Source organism: Rattus norvegicus, chromosome 5 (assembly GCF_036323735.1).
Source record: "Rattus norvegicus strain BN/NHsdMcwi chromosome 5, GRCr8, whole genome shotgun sequence".
Classification (NCBI taxonomy): domain Eukaryota; kingdom Metazoa; phylum Chordata; class Mammalia; order Rodentia; family Muridae; genus Rattus; species Rattus norvegicus.
In genome coordinates this window covers 5050219-5068444 of record NC_086023.1, presented here as the reverse complement: position 1 = coordinate 5068444, position 18226 = coordinate 5050219, and positions in this window count along the sequence as shown.

Below are 18226 nucleotides of genomic sequence, written 5' to 3'. Positions count from 1 at the left end.
TTTCCCCTTCTAAGAAAGACTAAAGCATCAACTCTTTGGTCTTCCTTTCTCTTCATGTGGTCTATGAATTGTATCTTGGGTATTCCAAGGTTTGGGGTTAAAAATCACTTATCAGTGAGTGTATACAAAGTGTGTTCTTCTGGGACTTTCATCCATTTGCCTGAGGATTTCATGAAGTGATTGTTTTTAGTACCTAAGTAGTATTCCTTTACGTATATGCACCACATTTTCGGTATGTATTTCTCTGTTGAAGCACATCTGGGTTCTTTCTAACTCCTGTCTATTATAGATAAGTCTGCTGTGAACATAGTGGAGCATGTGTCCTTGTTATATTTTGTTGCATCTTTTGGGCATATCCCCAGGGGTAGTATAGCTGTGTTCTCAATTATGACTTTGTTGAATTCTCTGAGGAACTGCCATACTGATTTCCACAGTGGTTGTACCAGCTTGTAATCCCAACAACAATGGAACAGTGTTCCGCTTTCTCCATATTCTTGACAGCATTTTCTGTCACCTGATTTTTTTTTAACTTAGCCTTTCTGACTGGTGTGCTGTTGTATCTCTGAATCATTTTGAATTACATTTTTCTGAAGACTAAAGATGTTGAAAATCTCTTTAGGTGCCTCTTGGAAATTCCAGATTCATCAGTTGAGAATTCTTTATTTAGCTCTGAACCTCATTTTTAATACGGCTATTTGACTCTCTGGATTCTAACTTCTTGAATTATCCGTATATATTATTATATTAGCCCTATATCAGATGTAGGATTGGTAAAGATCTTTTCCAAATTCATTGGTTGTGTTTTGTCCTATTGACAGTATGCTTTGCCTTTCAGATGTTTTTCAATTTTATGAGGTACCATTTGTCTATTGTTGATCTTAGAATATAAACCACTGCTGTTCTTTTTAGAAAAATTTCCCCAGTGCCCAAGTGTTTGTGGCTCTTCCGTACTTTTTCCTCTATCAGTTTGAGTGTATCTGGTTTTAGGTGGAGGTCCTTGATCCACTTGTATTTAAGCTTTGTACAAGGTAATGAGAATGGATCAATTTGAATTCTTCTACATGCTCACCTCCAATTGAACCAGCACCTTTGTTTGAAAATGCTATCTTTTCCCCCACTGTGTGGTTTTAGGACCTGTGTCAAAGATCATGTGATGACAGGTATGTAGTTTCATTTCTGGGACTTCACTCTATTCCACTGACCTTCCTGCCTGTCTCTGTACCAATACCATACAATTTTATCACTGTAACTCTGTAATATAGCTTATGTAAACATAGTGATTCCCTAGACATTCTTTTATTTTGAGAAAATTTTTCACTGTACTGTTTTTTTTTGTTATTCCAAATGACTTTGTATATTGTTCTTTCTAATATTAAGAAGATTTGAGTTAGAATTTTAATGGGGATTGTTTTGAATCTTTAGTGATCTTTTGGCAAAGTGGCCATTTTACTATCTTAATCCTGTTAATCAATGAGTGTGGGAAATCTTACTACCTTCTAAGATATTCTTAGATTTCTTTCTTCAGAGACTTAAAGATCTGGTCATATAGATTTTTTTCACTTGCTTGGTTCGATTCACAACAATGTATTTTATATTATTTGTGACTATTGTGAAGGGTGTGATTTCTCTAATTTCTTTCTCTGTCTATTTATTCCTTGAGTAGTGGAAGGCTACTGATTTGTTTGAGTTAATTTTTCCCCAGTCACTTTGCTGAAGTTATGTATTAGGTTTAGGTGTTCTTTGGTGTAATTTTTGTGTCACTTAAGTATGCTATTGTATCATTTTCAAATAGTTACATTTTGACTTTTCCTTTCCAATTTGTATCCCTTTGACCTCCTTTTTGTTTTCTAATTGCTCTGTCTAGGTCTTCTAGTACTATATTGAATAGGTAGGGTAGCGAGCGGGCATTCTTGTCTATCCCTGATTTTAGTGGATTGTTTCAAGCTTCTCTCTATTTAGTTTGATGTTGACTACTGGTTTCTTGTATATTTCTTTTACTATGTTTATATATGTGTCTTGAATTTCTGGTCTTTCCTTGACTTTTATCACTAAAGCTTCTTGAATTTTGTCAAAGGCTTTCTTGGCATCTAATGAAATGATCATTTGTTTGTTTTTTTTTTTTGGTTTTGTTTTTGTTTTTTGTTTTTTTCAGTTTCTTTATATACTGGATTATGTAGATGGATTCCTGCATATTTAACCATCCCTGCACCCCCGGAAGGAATCATACATGATCATGATGGAAGATTATTTTGACGTGTTTCTTTGATTCTGTTTGTGAGAATTATATTAAGTATTTTCACATTTATATTCACAATTTTAATTGGTATCAATTTCTCTTTCTTTGTTTGCTGTTATGGTCCATTAGGTCTGTGCCATGTCTAAACATAATCCAATTTTCCAGAGGCAGATAAAGGTAGCTCTCTATGAATTTGAAGTCACACTAAGTCTATATAACAAATTCTGTTTCTCCAAGTCTTCATTGTCAGATCCTGGCTCAAAAAGTAATTTCATCATTAGATCCTATGTATTTCTAATAAAACACCCAATTTGGTATAAAAGAAAGAATGAATAGAAAGATACCCTATAACTTTTTCATTCTGTTCCAGCCCGTGTTCTACAAACTGTCCCTTCTCAATCGGATGATGGATTGTTGGTGACAGGCATGTTCCACACAATTCCCTACCAACATAAAATAGATAGTCACAGGGAAAGTGGAGTCTAAGTGCCTTCATATACAAATGTCTCTCCATCACAGAAATCATGCCATTAAATATACACTTTTGGGACACTGAGATAGCCCACTCAGTGATATGAGTACCAGAGTTCAATCCCAGACAAACCATAGGGCTATAAGGCCAAGTGTTGGAGCATATTCATAATCACAAAATTAAAAATCAAGGACAAGTAGTTCTTGGGATCACTGGCCAGCCTCTCCAACCCAGCAACTTCCAGGCCAGTAGAGATCTAATTTCATAAGTAAGAAGACTACAGTGCTGGAGGTAGACTGCAGGAACATGCTTTGCTCATACGATAGTTGCCCTTATCACACCACATGGGAACCCAAGTAACTCAGAACATTTTTTCTGCTCCATACACCATTTCAACTCTGATAAACTACCCCAACTCAGTACAATTTAGAAAGGAACCCCAAAAGATGGTCCAGAATAGAGAGAACTGTACAGCCTTCTGCCTCAGGGTTCAAATTATTAAATATGCTTTCTATTACTTTCCATCACTATGCATGCCTCTGCATCAGCCTTTCCATTCTTAAATTAAGGAAAAACTGACCACAAGGTCTTGCCTATTTAATGCTCTCCCAGCCAAGGTCCATCCCTATGTATTCCATACCAAACAGGAAAGAAGCCACAAAACTTGCCAATCCTGATGGAGAAGCCCTGCTGTTTACCATCATATGAAGCAATAACACTGAAAGCTATGCAGGGAGGAACCCACCAAGCACATCTTCTTCCCTAGAAAAGATGTGATAGTCTTCCTGGTCAAATTCCACTCTGCATGCTTTCTTCTTCCAAGAAGAGAATACCTGAGCTGCACACAAATCTCTTCAATTCCCATCTCAAACAAAGTTCATACAGTGCATCATTATTTCATGTGCTGCTATGACAAGTGCCTGCTTACTTTTCCTACCATTTTGTAAGGAACCTTGATGAAGAAAGTGATGCATGTATCCCAAATTGTTGAGCTGCCTATCTGCCTTGTAACTGGGGGTGTTATGACTATTCAGAGTAGGCAGAATGTAGTTCATCATAGGGGAATCCATGTGTTATATTCTGCTGCAGCAGAAAGGATATATTCTGAGTATCTCTGCTCTCGAATAGAAAAAAAAGGTTCCTCCAGATTCTGGTTTGTCACGAACAGCCAAACATCTGAGAAATACAGCTGGAACTACTAGGCAAACAGGCAGTAGGAAGTGGCTATGAATCACACAAGTAAATGCAGGCAGCCGAGGATAATAGTATTGGCATCTGGGACATGAACACCACATGCAGGCTGAATCCAACCTCTAGTGATGATTGCTTGGTGAGAGAATGTTTCCTCTGAGTATTACAGCTCAATAAAATTGCCACTCTATGATAATTTTTGGTGAAATAAAAAATGCACTATATTCCCTGTGGATAGAAACATTATAAACCTTTTAAGAGTAGGGTGTGGAGACATTCTGAAGCTGTAGGACAGACTGCCACCTCTGCATACCTCGGCCTATATCTCTTGTCCAAGGGGAAACTGCACAGTGCCCCTGGACACAAGTATATAGGAACAGACAGCTGGTGGTACCAACTGTTCTGATCTGCGCCCAGGACTGAACTGAACTTGCCAGACAGCTCCCTGCACCTAAATCCCATGGTGGAGAGAGCTGGATCTGCAGAAGTGTGGATACTGCTGAGAAGTCAGGGGAGACAACCCCCTGTCCACAGACCAGACACAAGAGAGAATCACATAGTGCCAACTGTGTCTGCTGGGTGCAAGGACCTACAAGAGCAATCTGGGGCAGGAACCTTTAATTCCTGCCTATGCCTAGAGCTGGAAGACAGCGTCCAGGAGCATGAACACACCTGAAATCAGAACACCTTGTCTCAGGAAAGGCTGAAAGTAAACAGGAAAAATAGTTCTATAGGGGTGCTGACACAGATGTCTATACCAGGGTTGAGTCACTCTCAGAAACAGCAAGACTAGCAAACACAAGCGACAACCCAATGGCAAGAGGAAAGTGCAGGAAACTAAGGATCAGTAACCAAGACTACTTGGCATCATCGGTGCCCAGATCTCCCAACAAAGAAAATACTGGATATCCAAACACACCAGAAAAGAAAGATTTAGTTTTCAAAATCAAATTTTTGATAATGATGGAGGACTTTAAGAAAGTCAAAAAGAACACCCATAGAAAAATGCAGGAAAACACAAGTAAACAAATAGAAGCCCTTAGAGATGAAGCACAAAAATCCCTGAAAGAATTACAGGAAAATACAAACGAACAGGTGAAGGAATTGAAAATGGAAGTAGAAACAATAAAGAGAGCACAAAGAGAGAAAGCCTGATTATAGAAAACAAAAGGAAGAGACAATGAGCAATATATACAAGCAATACAAGCATCACCAACAGAATACAAGAAATAGAAGAGAGAATCTCAGAGGCACAAGATATCATAGAAAACATCGACACAACAGTCAAAGATAATGTAAAATGAAAAAAGCTTCTAGCCCAAAATATACAGGACATCCAGGACACAATGAGATCAAACCTAAGGATAATAAATATAGAAGAAAGTGAAGACTCCAAACTTAAAGGGCCAGGAAATATATTCAAAAAAAGTATAGAAGAAAACTTCCCTAACCTAAAGAAAGAGATGCCTGTAAACATAAAAGAAGCCTACAGAACTCCAAATGGATGGATCAGAAGAGAAATTCCTCTAGTCACATAATAGTTAAAACAGCAAATCCACAAAAGAAAGAAAGAATATTAAAAGCAGTAAGGGAAAAAGTCGAGTAACATACAAAGGCAGACCTATCAGAATTAAACCAGACTTCTCACCAGAGACTGTGAAAGCCAGAAGATCCTGGACAGATGTCATACAGACCCTAAGAGTACATAAATGCCAGCCCAAGTTACTGTACCCAGCAAAACTTTCAATTGACATAAATGGAGAAACCAAGATATTCCATGACAAAACCAAATTTACACAATATCTTTCTATAAACCCAGCCCTACACAAGGTAATAGTTAAAAAACTCCAACACAAGGAGAGAAACTGCACTGTACAGAAATCCAGAATATAATTTCCTTGCAATGAAACTAAAAGAGAAACAAACAAAGATAATTCCACCTCTTACAACAAAAATAATAGGAAGCAATAAGCACTATTCTTTAATATCTCTCAATATCAACAGACTCAATTCCCCAAGAAAAAGACATACTCACATAATGGATACATAAAGAGGACCCAGTATTTTGCTGCATGCAAGAAACACACCTGAAGACAAAGACAGACACAACCTCGGTGTAAATAGGTGGAAAACAACTTTCTAAGTGAATGGTCCAAAGAAACAAGCTGGAGTTGCCATTCTAATATCTAATAAAATTGACTTTCGACCAACACTCTTTAAAAAGGGTAAGGAAGGACACTTCATATTAATCAAAGGAAAAATCCACCAAGAAGAACTCTCTATGCTATATATCTATGCTCCAAATGCAATGGCATCTGCATTCATAAAAGAAACCTAAAGCTCAAAGTACACATTGCACCTCACACGATAATAGTAGGAGATTTCAACACCCCGCTTTCATCACTAGACAGATCATGGAAACAGAAATTAAACAGAGAACTACAGAAACTAACAGGAGTTATGAACGAAATGGCTTTAACATATATATATATATATATATATATATATATATATATATATATATATAACATTCCATATTAAAATAAAAAGATATACCTTCTTCTCAGCACTTCATGGAACCTTTTCCAATATTGATTATGTAGTTGGTCACAAAATATGCCTCAACAGAAATAGAAATATAGAAATAATCCCATGCATCCTGTCAGATAACTGGTCTTCAATAACAACAAAAATGACAGAAAGCCCACATATACATGGAAATTGAACAATGCACTACTCAATGGCAACTTGGTCAAGGAAAAAATAAAGAAATAAATTAAAGACTTCTTAGAATTTAATGAAAATGAAGGTACAACATTCCCAAACTTATGGAATACAATAAAAATAGTACTAAGAGGAAAACTCGTAGCTCTAAGTGCCTGCAAAAAGAAACAGGAGAGAGCATATATCAGCAGATTGACAGCACACCTTAAAGTTCTAGACAAAAAGAAATAATAAACCCAAGAGGAGTGGATGTCAGGGAATAATCAATCTCAGGACTGAAATCACCCAAGTAGAAAGAAAAAGAACTATACAGAGAATCAACAAAACCAGGTGTTGGTTCTTCGAGAAAATCAACAAAACAGATAAAATCTTTGCCAAACTTACCAGAGGACACAGAGAGTGTGTCCAAATTAACAAAATCAGAAATGAATAGGGAGACATAACAACAGAATCTGAAGAAATTAAAAAAAAACATCAGAATCTACTATGAAAGCCTATATTCAACAAAACAGGAAATTCTGGAGGAAATGGACAATTTTTTAGATGGATACAAGGTACCAAATTTAAATAAACATCAATAAACTATCTAAACAAACACATAACTCCTAAAGAAATAGAAGGAGTTATTAAAAGTCTCCCAACCAAAAAGATCCCAGGTCCATATGGGTTTAGTGCAGAATTATATCAGACTTTCGTAGAAGACCTCATGCAAATAATGTCCAAACTATTCCACAAAATTGAAGCAGACAGAGCACTAACAAACTCTTCTACAATTACTTTTATATTGAAACCACACAAAGACCCAACAAAGAAAGAGAACTTCAGACCAATTTTCCTTGTGAATATCATCGCAAAAATACTCAGTAAAATTCTTCCAAACTGAATCCAAGAACATATCAAAACGTTCATTAAACATGATCAAGTAGGCTTCACCCCAGGGATGCTGGGATGGTTGCATATATGAAAATCCATCAATATAATCCACTACATAAACACACTCAAAGTAAGAATTACATCGTTATTTCATTAGATGGTGAGAAAGCATTTGACAATATTCAACACCCCTTCCTGATAAAAGTCCTGGATAGATAAGTAATTCAAGGCTCATATCTAAACTTAGTAAAAGCAATATACAGCAAACCAGTAGATAACATCAAACTAAATCCAGAGAAACTTGAAGCAATTCTCCTAAAATCAGGAACTAGACAGTGCTGCCCACTTGTTCCCTACTTATTCAGTATAGTACTTGGAGGCCTAGACACAGCAATCAGACAGTGAAAGGATGTCAAAGGGATACAAATTTGCAGGGAAGAAATCAAAATATCACTATTTGCAGATGATATCATAGTGTACTTAAGTGACCCCAAAAGTTCCACCTGAGAACTACTTAAGCTGATAAACAACTTCAGTAAAGTGTTGGAGTATAAAATTAACTCAAACAAATCAGTAGCCTTCCTCCACTCAAAGGATAAACAGGCTGAGAAAGAAAATAAGGAAATGACACCCCTCACAATAATCCCAAATAATAGAAAATATGTTGGTGTGACTTTAATCAAGCAAGTGAAAGACCTGTGTGACAAGAACTTCAAATGTCTCAACAAAGAAATTGAGGAAAATCTCAGAATATGGAAAGATCTTTCATGCTCATGGTTTGGCAGGATTAATATAGTAAAGATGACCATTTTTTTCACAAGCAATCTACAGATTCAATGCATTCGCCATCAAAATTCTTATTCGATTCTTTATAGAGATAGAAAGAATAATTGGCAAATTCATTTGAAATAACAAAAAACCCAAGATAGTGAAAACTATACTCAACAATAAAAGAACTTCTGGGGAAATCACCTTCCCTGACTTCAAGCAGTATTACAGAGCAATAGTGATAAAAATAGTGTGATAGTGGTACAGAGGCAGGCATGTAAATCAGTGTAACAGAACTTAAGACCCAAAAATTAACCCACCGCCTATAGTCACTTGATCATTTTCAAAGGAGCTAAAACCACCCAGTGGAAGAAAGATAGTATTATCAACAAATGGTGCTGCTTCAAATAGAGGTCGACATGTAGAAGAGTGCAAATCTTCCCATTCTTATCACCTTGTACAAAGATTATGTCCAAGAGGATCGAGTAACTCCACATCAAACCAGATACACTCAAACTAATAGAAGAAAAAGTAGGAAAGAGTCTCAAACACATGGGCACTGGGGAAAATTTCCTGAACAAACACAAATGGCAACCGCTCCAAGATCAAGAATCAACAAATGGGACCTCATAAAACTGCAACGTTTTGAAAAGCAAAAGACACTGTCATTAGGACAAAATTGCAACCAACAGATTGGGAAAGGCTCTTTACCAATCATACATCTGATAGAGGGTATATATCCCAAATAGACAAAGAATTCAGGAAGTCAGACTTCAGAGAGCCAAATAACCCTATTAAAAATGGGCTACAGAGCTAGACAAAACATTCTCAGCTGAGGATTATCGAATGGCCAATAAGCACCTTAAGAAATGTTCAATAATCTTAATCATCAGTGAAATGCAAATGAAAACAACCCTGAGATTTCACCTCACACCAGTGAGAATGGCTAAGATCAAAAACTCAGGTGACAGCAAATGCTGGCAAGGTTGTGGAGAAAGAGGAACACTCCTCCACTGTTGGTGGGATTGCAAACTGGTACAACCATTCTGGAAATCAGTCTGGAGGTTCCTCAGAAAATTGGACATTCTACTAGCTGAGGACTCAGCTGTACCTCTCTTGGGAATATACCCACGAGATGCTCCAACATACAACAAAGACATATGCTCCACTATGTTCATAGCAGCCTTTATTTATGAAATCCAGAAGCAGGAAAGAGCCCAGATGTCCTTCAACAGAGGAATGGATTAAAAAAAATGTGGTACATCAACAAAAGCAATGACTTCATGAAATTCATATGCAAATGGAATGAACTAGAAAATATCATCCTTAGTGAGGTTACTCAATCACAGAAAAACACACGTGGTATGTACTCAATGATAAATGGATATTAGCTAAGAAGCTCAAATTTTCCAAGATGCAATCCACAGATCACAGGAAGCTCAAAAAAAAAAAAAAAAAAAAAAAGGATGACGAAAATGTGGATGCTCCCACTCCTTCTTAAAAGGGGAAAAAAAACCATAGGTGTGTATATGGAAGAAAAGTTTAGAGCAGTGACTCATGGAATGGTCATTTAGAGTCTGCCCCACTTGTGTCCCATATATACATATATACAATCACCAAAACTAGATAAGATTGATGAAGCTGAAAATGCATTCTGAAAGGCATCAGATATAGATCTCTCCTGAGAGAAACATCCAGAGCATGTCCAATACATAGTTCAATGTTACCAGCCAACTACCGAGCTGAGAAGAGGACCCCCTTTGGTGAATTAGAGGAAGTACTGAAAGAGTTGAAGGAGTTTGCAACTCCTTAAAAAAATCAAAACAGTGCCAATCATCCGGAGTTTCCTGGGACTAAACCACTGCCGAAAGATTGTACATGCACTGACCCAGGGCTCCAACTGCGTATGTAGCAGAGAATATTCTTTCTGGGGCACCAGTGGAAGGGGAAGCCCTTGGTCCTGCCTAGGTTGGAATCCGCTGCGAGGGAATATGGGGTGAGGCATTAAGGGGGATCTATAGGGGAAATACCGGTATTGGGGATGGAGTGGGGAGGGATTGGGGCTTATGGATAAGAAACCAGGAAGGGGAATAACGTTTGAAACGTAAGTAAAGAAATATTTCTAATAAAAATTAAAATAAATAAGAGTAGAGTGGAATCCAGAGGTAAGTGTTTCCCTTTGGCTCAATCTGAGATGATAGTGACGCTCTATTTCCATGAAAAGGGGCTTCGTGAATGGTCCCTACCTGATTGCCATGACCCTTTAATGCGATGTTGAAATTATTTGTACAAGACGATAGAGGTTAGCAAGCAGCTGGACCAACAACTGTCATTATCAATCCTGTGATTACCCAGAAAACATAGCTTCTCAGCCTTACCAGTTCTTTTGTCTGGTAGCATGGTTTACTTCCCCCACACCAAAGGATTGTAGTAGGTGACTCCTCCTGTCTGCCAAAGTATGTTTATCCATCAAATTACACTTATAAATTTGGCCATACCTCTATTCCAGGCAGATTGGCTAGATTATCAGGAAGAGAGTGAAGAGAAAACAAGAGAACAGTTTGTAGAGGTGAAACTATTTTTCTAGACTTTTTCCCTAATAAATAAGGATACTTGGATTTTCAGATCACTATGGAATCTTCTAGAAGATTATTGAGTTGACTATTTTATGCTAATTTGATGCCAGCTAGAGTCAATCGAGTAGAGGGAATCTCAATTAATATTCTCACCACCAACAGGCAGTGGTGGTGCTTCCCTTTAATCCCAGGGGTTGGTTGGCAGAAGCAGGTTGATCTCTGAATTGAAAGCCAGCCTTATTTACAGAGTAAATTTCACAAGATCCTCAGCTATAGAAAAAACAAAAATGAACAAAGAAAGAAAGTGGTGGAGAGTGAAGGAATAAGAGGATGGGAGTAGGAGGGAGGGATGGAGAGAGAGAGAGAGAGAGAGAGAGAGAGAGTTTCCCATGAGACTATCCCATGTGCAATTAGTGCTGAAGTTTAATGATTGGTAAGTGATGTATAAAAGCCCAGTTCACATAGGTGGAGACATCCCTGAGATGTTGGTTCTAGTTACTGTAAGAGAACAAGCTGAATAAGACATACAGAACAAATCTCTAAACACTAATACTACTCTATGTCCTCTGCTTCACTTCCAGCTTTGAGTTGCTGTCCTGGCTTCTATGGGTAGACTGTGACCTGTATCTAGAAATAAACACTCCTCTATCCAAGTTACCTTTGGTTATTGGGTTTGATCACAGCAGTACAAACCCTAAAACAATCACAGATTTCAAAGATCTTTAGGAGTCTCTTGGCCTAGGAGACAGCAGAATCCAGCTCTCAACATTCATGTGACTCTAAAGGAATAGATGAAGACACAGAAATTAGCACAACAATTGACCATCATCTTGACAGTTAAGTAACTAACATTTTCATTGCATGGGTTGCCCCCATCCATTGGAGGTCAGAGGCCACAGTGTATAAGCTACTATTGTTATTTTGCTAGGTGGTCACAGTATAAATTGCCCTCTTCATATTTATAATTATAGCCACATCCATTTAGAGTTTCTCAGACTTTATGAGAGAAGCTTCTTTACACAATGGGCAGCAGTCAAAAGAAAGATGCACAACTGGTTCCATTACTGAAAATAAGATGAGTTCTCAGCTATATATGAGACATCAGTACAAAAAAACACATGTGTACATTCATGCAGGCACACACACACACACACACACACACACACACACACACATAGTGTTCCTAGGCCCCACGTCTCACCGAGAACTATTAGGAAAATTATTCTCAAAAAAAAGTTAAATCTTCCTTCTGTTCTGTACCTACACCTGCAGCAGTCATAGATCAGCACAATGTGGGTGTCACTTTACAGCTCTGACTGTCAGGATTCCAGCTCAAAACCTGGACCCACATCCCTATCTGTCTCCTTGAGGCCTGCACTAATCAAGACACTCAGACCAACCAATACCAGAAACAACCAGATGGAAAAATTTAAGCACAAGAACATAATCAACAGAGGGCAATGCAATATGGCACCATAAAAACCTATTGGTCCTACTACAGCAAGACCTGGATATCTTTACACATGTAAAGAATAAGTTTTTTACCCTATATATTATCATGCAAAGATGATAAAGACTTTTAATGCGTATAAAATGAATTTTTTAAGTAAATGTATTAAAGTACAATCAAACAGGTAGAAACACTTAAAAAGGAAACAAATAAATACTTTAACTGAGGAAATAACAACAATATAATCAAACAGATAATGGGAATGAATAAAACATTCTATAATTTAAAAAAGGAAAGAAAACAGATAATGAAATCACAAGTGTTGGCAACCCAGGTGATGGAAAACCCAAAAAAGATAACAGGAAACACAGATGCAATTATCACCAACACAATAGAAGAAAGAGAAGAATATCAGGAATGTTGCACACCATAGATGGCATGGATATATGAACAAAAGAATATGTCAAATGTAAAAGCTTCCAAACTCAAAGCATCCAGGAAATGTGCAGCCCTATTGAAAGGCCAAACTGAAAAATAATAAAAGAGGGTAAACATACCCAGTTCAAAGGGTGAAAAAATGCCTTCAACAAAATCATAGAAGAAATCATTATTAACTTAACGATAGAGATGGCTATAAATGTGCAAGAACCTTATTGAACATCAAATAGAATCAGAAAAGAAAATCATTCCACTACATAATAATCAAAACACTAAATGTACAGAAAAAAGAAAGGATATTAAAAGCTGCGGGTAAAATGGCCAAGTAACGTAAAAAGGTAGCGTTATCAGAATTATATCTGAGTTCTCAACAGGGACACTAAAAGCGAGAAGATCCTAAAGTATGTTTTACAGACCCTAAGGGACCAAAGTTGACAGGCCAGACTACTATAGCTAGCAAAACTCCAATCACATTAGACAGAGAAACCATGATATTATATAGCAAAGGCAAATCGAAACAATATCTATCTGCTAAATAAATCCTACTGAGGATACTGAAAGGATAACTCTAATACAAGGAGGATAACTATACCCAAGAGAACATAAGAAATTAATCACCTCACTGCAAAATAAAAAAAAAGGAAGAATCATACACACAATTCCTCCCACATCAAAATAACAGGAACTAATATTCATTAATATCATTATTTATATTAATATCAGTGTACTCAATTCACCAATAAAAAGGCACAGGCTAACAGACAGGTTACATAAACAATATCTATCTTTTTTTTTCTTTTTTTCGGAGCTGGGGACCGAACCCAGGGCCTTGCACTTGCTAGGCAAGTGCTCTACCACTGAGCTAAATCCCCAACCCCAAAAATATCTATCTTATGCTACATACCAGGATCACACCTCAGGAACAAAAATAGATAGTATCTCAGTGCAAAGACCTGGAAATTTTTTTCCCTGCAAAGGGACTCAAAAAACGTGCTGGAGTAGCCATTCTAATACTTAATAAAACAGACTATCAATCAAACTTAATCAAAGGAGATGGAGAATGATCTTCCATCATAATAAAGTGAAAGATCCTCTGAACATCTAGGACACAAATGTAAGAGCATCCACATTCTTCAAAGAAATTTCACTAAAGCTCAATCACACAGTGAACCTTACACAATACTAGTGGGAAGTTCATAGCCCCACTCTCACCAATGGACAGGTAATCAAAATTGAAACTATATAGGAGGAAATTAATAGCACTAAGTTCCTCAAGAAATTATAGAGATCTCATGTTAGCAACTTAACAGCATGCATGAAAGCTCTAGAATAAATGACACAATACGAGCAAAAGGAGAAGATGGCTGGAAATGGTAAAACTGAGGGCTGAAGTCATTCAATATAAAGCAAAGAGAACAATACAAAGAATCAACAATACCAAGACCTGTTTTATTGAGAAAATCAATAGGATAGAAAAACTCATAATCAAACTAAGAGGCACAGAGATGGTATCTAAATTAACAATATCAGAAGTTAAAAAGAAAGCATAATATTAAAACCTGAGGAAATTTAAAAGCTCAAATCACACAGTGAACTTCACAAAATAATAATGAGAAGATCAAAGCTCTACTCTCACCAATGGATAGGTAATCAAAATTGAAACTATTCAGAGAAAAATGAAACTAATAGATTTTTTTTCCACAGAACTGCAAAACATATGGATGATTTTCTAGACAGGTACTACTTGCTATACTTGAATTAAGATCAGAAAAACTATCCCAACAGTCCCATAACCACAAAGGAAATAGAAATAGTCATTAAAATCTCCTAACCAAGAAAAAAATTCTTGCACATTATGCTTTTAGTGTAAAATTCTAAAAGACTTTTTAATAAGACATACCGATAGTCGTCAAAAAAGACACAGACACAGATGGTAAAACAATTTAATTCATTTTGTGTGGCCACTATTACCCTGATAGCTACTCCACAGAAAAAAATAAACAAAGAAAACCTCAGACAAATTTCATTTATGAACATAGACATGAACATATCCTTTAATATTCTTGCAACCCAAATCCAAGAACATATCAGAAACATCATTCACCACAATATAGGATGCTTAATCCTGTAAATATAGGCATAGTTTCATATATTAAAATATATCAACATATCAACATCGATATTCATAAGGGAAATTGGTCTGAAGTTCTCTTTCTTTGTTGGATCTTTGTGTGGTTTAGGTATAAGAGTTATTGTGGCTTCATAGAAGGAATTCGGTAGTGCTCCATCTGTTTCAATTTTGTGGAATAGTTTGGGTAATATTGGTATGAGGTCTTCTATGAAGGTCTGATAGAATTCTGCACTAAACACGTCTGGACCTGGGCTCTTTTTGGTTGGGAGACCTTTCTTTAATGACTGCTTCTATTTCCTTAGGAGTTATGGGGTTGTTTAACTGGTTTATCTGTTCCTGATTTAACTTCGGTACCTGGTATCTGTCTAGGAAATTGTCCATTTCCTACAGATTTTCAAGTTTTGTTGAATATAGGCTTTTATATTAAGATCTGATGATTTTTTGAATTTCCTCTGAATCTGTAGTTGTGTCTCCCTTTTCATTTCTGATTTTGTTAATTTGGACACACTCTCTGTGTCCTCTCGTTAGTCTGGCTAAGGGTTTGTCTATCTTGTTGATTTTCTCAAAGAACCAACTTTTGGTTCTGTTGATTCTTTCTATGGTCCTTCTTGTTTCTACTTGGTTGATTTCAGCTCTGAGTTTGATTATTTCCTGCCTTCTACTCCTCCTGGGTGTATTTGCTTCTTTTTGTTCTAGAGCTTTTAGGTGTGCTGTCAAGCTGCTGACATATGCTCTTTCCTGTTTCTTTCTGCAGGCACTCAGTGCTATGAGTTTTCCTCATAGCACAGCTTTCATTGTGTCCCATAAGTTTGGGTATGTTGTACCTTCATTTTCATTAAATTATAAAAAGTTTTTACTTTCTTTCTTCCTTGACCGGGTTATCATTGAGTAGAGCATTGTTCAATTTCCACGTATATGTGGGCATTCTTCCCTTATTGTTATTGAGGACGAGTTTTAGGCCGTGGTGGTCTGATAGCATGCATGGGATTATTTCTATCTTTCTGTACCTGTTGAGGCCCGTTTTTTTGACCAATTATATGATCAATTTTGGAGAAAGTACCATGAGGAGCTGAGAAAAAGGTATATCCTTTTGCTTTAGGAAAGAATGTTCTATAAATATCGTTAAGTCTATTTGGCTCATGACTTCTCTTAGTCTGTCTACGTCTCTGTTTAATTTCTGTTTCCATGATCTGTCCATTGATGAGAGTGGGGTGTTGAAATCTCCTACTTTTATTGTGTGAGGTGCAATGTGTGTTTTGAGCTTTAGTAAGGTTTCTTTTACGTATGTAGGTGCCCTTGTATTTGGGGCATAGATATTTAGGATTGAGAGTTCATCTTGGTGGATTTTTCCTTTGATGAATATGAAGTGTCCTTCCTTATCTTTTTTGATGACTTTTAGTTGAAAATTGATTTTATTTGATATTAGAATGGCTACTCCAGCTTGCTTCTTCCGAACATTTGCTTGGAAAGTTGTTTTCCAGCCTTTTACTCTGAGGTAGTGCCTGTCTTTGTCTCTGAGGTGTGTTTCCTGTAGGCAGCAGAATGCAGGGTCCTAGTTGCGTATACAGTTTGTTAATCTATGTCTTTTTATTGGGGAATTGAGGCCATTGATCTTGAGAGATATTAAGGAATAGTGATTATTTCTTCCTGTTATATTCATATTTGGATGTGAGGTTATGTTTGTGTGCTTTTCTTCTCTTTGTTTTGTTGCCAAGACGATTAGTTTCTTGCTTCTTCTAGGGTATACCTTGCCTCCTTATGTTGGGATTTACCATTTATTATCCTTTGTAATGCTGGATTTGTAGAAAGATACTGTGTAAATTTGGTTTTGTCATGGAATATCTTGGTTTCTCCATCTATGTTAATTGAGAGTTTTGCGGGATATAGTAACCTGGGCTGGCATTTGTGTTCTCTTAGGGTCTGTATGACATCTGTCCAGGACCTTCTGGCCTTCATAGTTTCTGGTGAGAAGTCTGGTGTGATTCTGATAGGTCTGCCTCTATATGATACTTGACCTTTTTCCCTTACTGCTTTTAATATTCTTTCTTTATTTTGTGCGTTTGGTGTTTTGACAATTATGTGACGGGAGGTGTTTCTTTTCTGGTCCAATCTATTTGGAGTTCTGTAGGCTTCTTGTATGCCTATGGGTATCTCTTTTTTTAGGTTAGGGAAGTTTTCTTCTAAGATTTTGTTGAAGATATTTACTGGTCCTTTGAGCTGGGAGTCTTCACTCTCTTCTATACCTATTATCCTTAGTTTTGATCTTCTCATTGAGTCCTGGATTTCCTGTATGTTTTGGACCAGTAGCTTTTTCCAGTTTACATTGACAGTTGAGTCAATGATTTCTATGGAATCTTCTGCTCCTGAGATTCTCTCTTCTATCTCCTGTATTCTGTTGGTGAAGCTTGTATCTACAGCTCCTTGTCTCTTCTTTTGGTTTTCTAGATCCTGGGTTGTTTCCATGTGTTCTTTCTTGATTGCTTCTATTTCCATTTTTAATTCCTTCAACTGTTTGATTGTGTTTTCCTGGAATTCTTTCAGGCATTTTTGCGATTCCTCTCTGTAGGCTTCTACTTGTTCTCTAAGATAGTTCTTCACGTCTTTCTTGAAGTCCTCCAGCATCATGATCAAATATGATTTTGAAACTAGATCTTGCTTTTCTGGTGTGTTTGGATATTCCATATTTGCTTTGACGGGAGAATTGGGGTCCGATGATGCCATGTAGTCTTGGTTTCTGTTGCTTGGGTTCCTGCGCTTGCCTCTCGCCATCAGATTATCTCTAGTGTTACTTTGTTCTGCTATTTCTGACAGTGGCTAGACTGCCCTATAAGCCTGTGTGTCAGGAGTGCTGTAGACCTGTTTTCCTCTTTTCTTTCAGCCAGTTATGGGCACAGAGTGTTCTGCTTTCGGGCGTGTAGTTTTTCCTCTCTACAGGTCTTCAGCTGTTCCTGTGGGCCTGTGTCTTGAGTTCACCAGGCAGGTCTCTTGCAGCAGAAAAGTTGGTCTTACTTGTGGTCCTGAGGCTCAAGTTTGCTCGCGGGGTGCTGCCCACGAGCTCTCTGTGGCGGTAGCAACCAGGAAGATCTGTGCCACTGTTTCTGGGAGCTTCATTGCACCAGGTTTCCAGATGGTGTTTGGTGTTTTCCTCTGGCGTCCAAGATGTGTGTGCAGAGTGCAGTCTCTTCTGGTTTCCCAGGCGTGTCTGCCTCTCTGAAGGTTTAGCTCTCCCTCCCACGGGATTTGGGTGCAGAGAACTGTTTATCTGGTCTGTTTCCTTCAGGTTCCGGCGGTGTCTCAGGCGCTGGGGTCCTGCCGCATCTGGGCCCTCCCCCACGGGAACCCAGAGCCCTTATACATTTTCCTCTTG